We start from the raw sequence: 6,147 nt of genomic DNA, 5'->3' as shown, positions 1-6,147 counted from the left end.
TTTTCACAAATCGCACCCTGGACGTAAATACATAAACACGTGTACCCTCTGTCCAATCAGAACGCTTCCCGACCCCCAGACGTTAAGCAGAATTAAATAAAGGCGATTTAATGTGTTTTCCATGTAAACCCCAATTCAGAACTAAAGCCGCAAGCGGCTATGACGCTCCACGCCACTCGGCGTCGCGCTCCCACGCCCCCGGTCCCCGCCACCCCCGGGGCGCTCTTCGAAACCCCACGCACCACCGGACGTGGGCAGCTAGTTAAGGGTCGTTCCCTCATCAAACACGTGAAGCTTCGAGCAAATCGGACAATGTACGATGGAGTTATGGCAAGTTTACGGTTCGTCCACCAGGGGGCAGTAACGGGATGTGTGCCGTTGCGTTCAGGGTCGTTACCTCATCACACATGTGAAGTTTCGAGCAAATCGGACAATGTCGATGTAAAATATGGCATTTCCTGTGTCCACAAGGGGGCGACTTGAGCGAGCTTGCGTATGATCAAATGGAGGTCACGTACATAAATTCTGAAGCAGTTCGGACGAAGTACGTGGGAGATAGAGCAGCTCGTGTATGCATGGCGAGGCCTCAGAAATGGCGGCAGCCACAGTGGCCACGCCCTTTGACCGACCGACCTGCAGAGCACAAGCTGTAATCAGGGCGGTCTGAGGATGATGTGTAGCGAATATGAAGCCGATCGGGCGAAACCCCTAGGAGGAGTTCGTTTTCGATGGACCGCAATTCCTGTCGCCGCCACACGGGGGCCATTAGCCGTAGCCTCAAAGCGTTCGTAATGTACCCAGTGAGCAAAAAGTGGTCCAAAATACGTCTAAAAGACGTGTTTTCCGAACATCCAGAAGACGTCTTCAGAGGAGCCAGAATGAAAGTTTTTATTACGTCTTTTCTGGACGTTGAATATACGTTTTATTGTGGATGTCATTTAGACGTCATTAAAATACGTTTTCGGGACGTAATTATTGAACGTCCAGAAGACTTCTGCAGAGGAGCCAGAATGAAAGTTTTTATTACGTCTTTTCTAGACGTTTAATAGATGTGTATTTTAGATGTCATATAGACGTCATTAAAATACGTTTTAAAGACGTAATTATTGAACATCCAAAAGAAGTCTTTAGAGGAGCCAGAATGAAAGTTTTTATTACGTCTTTTCTAGACGTTGAATAGATGTGTATTTTAGATGTCATATAGACGTCATTAAAATACGTTTTCAGGACATAATTATTGAACATCCAGAAGACGTCTTCAGAGGAGTCAGAATGAAGGTTTTTATTACGTCTTTTCTGAACGTTGGATATACGTTTTATTGTTGATGTTATGTAGACGTCATTAAAATACGTTGTCAGGATGTAATTATCAAACTTCCAGAAGACGTCATTTAAGGAGCCAGAATGAACGTTTTTATTATGTCTTTTCTAGACGTTGTGTAGATGTGTTATCTTAGATGTTATATGGACGTCATTAAAATACGCTTTATTTTTTTAAAATTATTTTTATTATTATAAAATAATAATAAAATATAAAGCAAAAAACGCAACAAAGGCATCTCCTTTTGTGTACAACACAGGAGGAAATTATAAACAAATCAAACACATCGACACACAAACATCGACAAAAAGAAAACGTTTTCAAGACATAATTATTAAACATCCACAAGACATTATTTCAGGAGGAAAAACTGCTACTTTAAAGATTTCAAATGCAAATACATGACTACAATAAAACATACTTACTGCACTATTTAATGATTCAGATCAAACTGTTACATTTCTCATAAATATAATATAATGGAGGAATATAAATGCATTTGATAGGTCAATAAGACTTTCAGCTCAACTTAATTAAAAGTAAAATACACAACATCATTGCCTGTGTAATGTATTCAGCTTTAAATTTACAACAAACTACTGTTCACAAACAGTTGTTCAAAACAATTACACAATGCAATGTAATAACGAGTAAAATTAAAACATCACAGAGGTCAATGATTCTATACCAGAAGTCATGCAGCAGATGAAGCAGATGAAGAGACGTCCACCTTCCAATTGCTAGTATTCAGCTGGCTCCTTGGTGCATGTAGGGAAGAGAAGAGGGGAGAAAAAAAAATTAGTTTTTTATATTATTTAAATAATGCGTACAAATAATGCTCTGGCATCCTTTGCTGCATTCTAATGTCCAACCTAAGTTGTGCCACACTGCACCAGTCTCAAACTAGCAAAGATAGGCTATTTAAGTTGTGCTTTACACCTGATGAAAGATAGAACGCATACACTCGCGTGGAAAAAAGTAACCACTAGATGGCAGAAAACTTAATTCATATGAACAAGGAGAAACAAAGACAGCAGGGGTGCATTTCACAAAGCAGGTTCAACAAACTCTGAGTCTAATCCTAAACTCAGAATTCAGAGTTTTGTGTTTCAGAACAGGTGATAACAGTTAGTTCATTCAACTCTGAGTAACTTGACCCTGAGTTACGGGGAGATGAAAAGCCCTCATCAATGGAACAAAGATAACAGGATTCACCATGGTAACCAGCAAAAAAAAGCCTCACCCCTCCCACTTCTCACAGTGGAGTGAACACACACACTACAAAAAAAAAAAATTAAGAGAGAGAGAAGTGTCTGTGTGGTGTCATGTGAGGGTTGTTCAGATAAACTGAGGGTGCAGAACAACGGGAACGATCAAACAAATCCTCATGGAGAATAAAACATCACGTCCTGTCAGCCGCTGCTTTCAGTCTGCAGCTTCAGATAAAAAGGAGAAACTCAGGGTTAGTTGGAGAAAACCTGCTCCCAACCAGGTTAGGTTCACGTGTGCGTTGGAGGTTGCCATAGTAACTGACTCTGAGTTTCAGTTACCTCTCTTTGTGAAACGGGCTGGAGTTACTCCTCTTTACCTGGTTTGAGTTACCTCCCTTTCTGAAACGGAAAACCCAGAGTTTGCCTCATTTCAGGGTTAACAGACTCAAGAGTTTTCACTAAACCTGCTTTGTGAAACAGACCCCAGATCTGTGAATACCTGGAGTCCAAACTCAATACCAGTAACATCAACATGCTACATGTCGTTTTCAATTCAAAAAACCTACTCTTGGTCAACAAAGCAGCTCCTGGTCTGGCTACGCAGTACATCAAAGACAGTTTAAAACCCCAGCAGACTGCCAGTTGGAAATCTCCAACTCTGCAAGTATAGATGGCTTTTAATATTTATCCACCTAAAACAGTTTACCTACTAATTTTATGACTTTCTCCATTACTGTGTTCTTTTAAAACCAAACTCAGGACCTCTCTATTTTCTTAAATGTTAGTGGACGGGGCACAACAGCTACACTGCACTTGTTGGAAATTGAATTCCACTTATTTTGAGCAACTGAGGTGAATTACAAACAATGCGTGGTCTGGCAGATAGATGCTCATCAATGACTATTATTGTCAGAACAGTACAAATCAGAATAGAACAGAGACGCCAGAGAAATGTCCTCCAGTGAGAGGAGTTGAACCCCTGACACCTGGTATATGCTGACTGTTCTTCATCAGATCCTACACAAGTTTGATAAATGAGGGGGGGCCATAGTCACTATCTTGGGTGTAAAAAAGTGTTGGAAGGAAAATTCTATAGAGCAGGGCTGTCGCCTTCCATCTAGTTTTGACTTGAACATAACACACATTCATCAGAGATGTGATGATTAAAATGTAAACAGTAATACGGTAATCTGTAACTGTATTGAAAGCGTTAGCTGTTTCATCTCAATGTGTGTGTATCTGTGTTTGTGTTTAATTCCTAGTTTGTTCATTACTTATGTAGGGGGAGGTGCTATACAAATAAAACTGAATTAATCTGAAATAGGTTTTACTGTATGAAAAAATTTAGAAACAAAACTGCATTTGGTGTAGATCTTGGTCTGTTTTCTAGGGGTGGGAGAAAAAATCGATTCACATAGATATCGCGATATCTTTTTTGACGATTTTTAAATCGATTTTTTTTTTCAAAAATCGATTTTTTTTTTTTTGAAAAAAATTTTTTTTTTGAATTTTTGAAAAAAAAATTTTTTAATTTTTTTTAAATATTGTGCAATGTGTATTTGTTAGCCTCTTTTACATACAGAGAGTACAGGCTTTGAAAAGGGTTTAAGTTCATTTTATAATGGAGTATGTTAATTTATAGGCTCCTACAGTGTTTGTGTGCAGATAAATGTTAAAAATGCGACTAAAAATCGAGAGAATCGGCAATATCGTAGAATCGCAATTTAAATCGAATCGGCATCCAAAAAATCGTAGAAGAATCGAATCGGGAGAAAAGCATATCGTCCCAGCCCTACTGTTTTCCTACCTGTTTGTGTGCTGAACTCCCCATCATCTTTTGCTCTCTTGTGGTTCTCCAGCATGATGATCTCACAGGTGAAGCACTGCTGTGGGTCCTTGGCTGTGTAAAATACAGTTGGACATAAAGAATATTCAGTCATATTTCACATCTAGTACTTTGGGATATTTGTCATGTGGGGAGGTTCTTGAACGGTGATCTACCCTGCACACATCAGTGTTTACATAAACAGATATAGATATTTTATTGGTCCCTACAGGGAAATTTAGAAACCTCATGTGAACCTAAACACAAAACCAATGAGGACATCTCTTCGTATCAGGTGGAATTATATGTGAATGAAGAGCACTACCTACCAGGCTGAAGTAAGACATAAAGTGAAGTTGTTGATATTTTGTAGTCCCCAAAACAGCATCACACCATCTTGCCGCGCAGTTCTTGATCTCAGCAGACTGGAAAGAGACAGAGAGGGTCAGAAATGAAGGTTGTGCCTAGTAGAATTTAATGCTACTCCATCTCATATCAGTTAATGTTGTTTTCTTCAATGGCCAGGAAAAAAGAGGTTGTTTCCAGTTTAGAATTATAGGGATAGTTCACCCAAAATTCAAATTTCCCTCATTATCTACTCACCCTCATGTTGACTAAGAGCTGTGGGAATTTTCAGAGTCCTCTGCTCCTTCTCTGAGTTACGGGGGGGGGGGGGTCCACGCAGCAGTATTTGTCCATATAATGGTTGTCAACCAACTTTTTTCGTCCAAAGAGACACACCAAAAAACATCCAAATACCTCCATACTGCTCGTCTGTAATGTCCCTCTTGTATTGAAGCCCCCACATGAGAAATTTTTCCGCCGGTCAGTGGAAGAGCAGTGAACTGAGACACTGGGAGCTTCCGCTACAAACAAGCTTAAAATATAGACTTATTTCATTTTTTGCGGACCCCCCTGTAACTCAGAGAAGGAACGAAGGACTCTGAAAATTCTCACAGCTCTTGACATGAGGGTGAGTAGATGGAGTGAAATTTGAATTTTGGGTGAACTGTCCCTTTAGTAATTGCCTATTATTAGTATTAGTTAGACAATTACTTACCAGTCCGAGGGGACCATGAGCAGCAGACTGGAAACAACTCAGTCCAGATGAAGTGAAGGTTGTGCAGGAAACATCTGCTGTTCTGCTGCTCCTCTCCTCATCCTCTGTAACTGTACAAGTCCAGTCACTTTTCTGTTATTCACCGACTCTATTCATTTACCTGCAGACTTCAGACCTGGTAGCAACATACACTGAAATTCGCTACTTAATACATTGTGAAACTGTTAGTATAGCTCATGTGCTAATGGCAGGTAATTTTTCATCTCAACACACACGTTAATGAAGCTGCACTGGTTGCAATATCGTCCTCACCTTAGTAAGATGCAGGAAAAAAATACTGCCACGGTCGCAATTACAATCGGCGTTTAACCGACTCCACGTCCGTTACCCCGCCCGCAGACACACACACACCTACACACACAAAGGCACACACAAACACAGACACACACGCACGCACACACTCACACACTGAGCTACTGAAACCGATGGCACACAAACAAACGTCACAATAATAACAGAGGAATATTATCTTACCTGTTCTTTTTTTGAAGAATTTAAATTCACTTGGTCTTGACCAGGTTCCGCCCGACGGTTTGTCCATGCCTTTATCCGTTTATCCATGGCATAAAAAAATCCACATGACGGTGATGCGCATTGTCGCGGTTACCATTTCCCAGCTGCAGTAGCGCGTATTTTCAAATTTGACGGAAAGGCGCGCCCATTGGCCGCG

General features: G+C 40.4%; 1 long non-coding RNA gene across 1 annotated transcript; it reads right to left on the bottom strand.

Moving 5' to 3' along the window:
* Positions 1-1,155: 1,155 nt before the first annotated feature.
* Positions 1,156-5,537, bottom strand: LOC146960912 (uncharacterized). Its single transcript, XR_015035345.1, has 4 exons — positions 5,418-5,537; positions 4,687-4,782; positions 4,340-4,432; positions 1,156-2,079 (listed from the first exon to the last, which is right to left on the bottom strand). It is a non-coding gene; the product is annotated as an uncharacterized LOC146960912 (long non-coding RNA).
* Between the last annotated feature and the right edge of the window lie 610 nt (positions 5,538-6,147).

Source organism: Trachurus japonicus, unplaced genomic scaffold (genome assembly GCF_045865225.1).
Source record: "Trachurus japonicus isolate A0001 unplaced genomic scaffold, Traja_1.0 AP029836.1".
Classification (NCBI taxonomy): Eukaryota; Metazoa; Chordata; class Actinopteri; order Carangiformes; family Carangidae; genus Trachurus; species Trachurus japonicus.
Note: the sequence above shows the minus strand (reverse complement) of the source record. Positions and strands in the feature narration are given on the sequence as shown.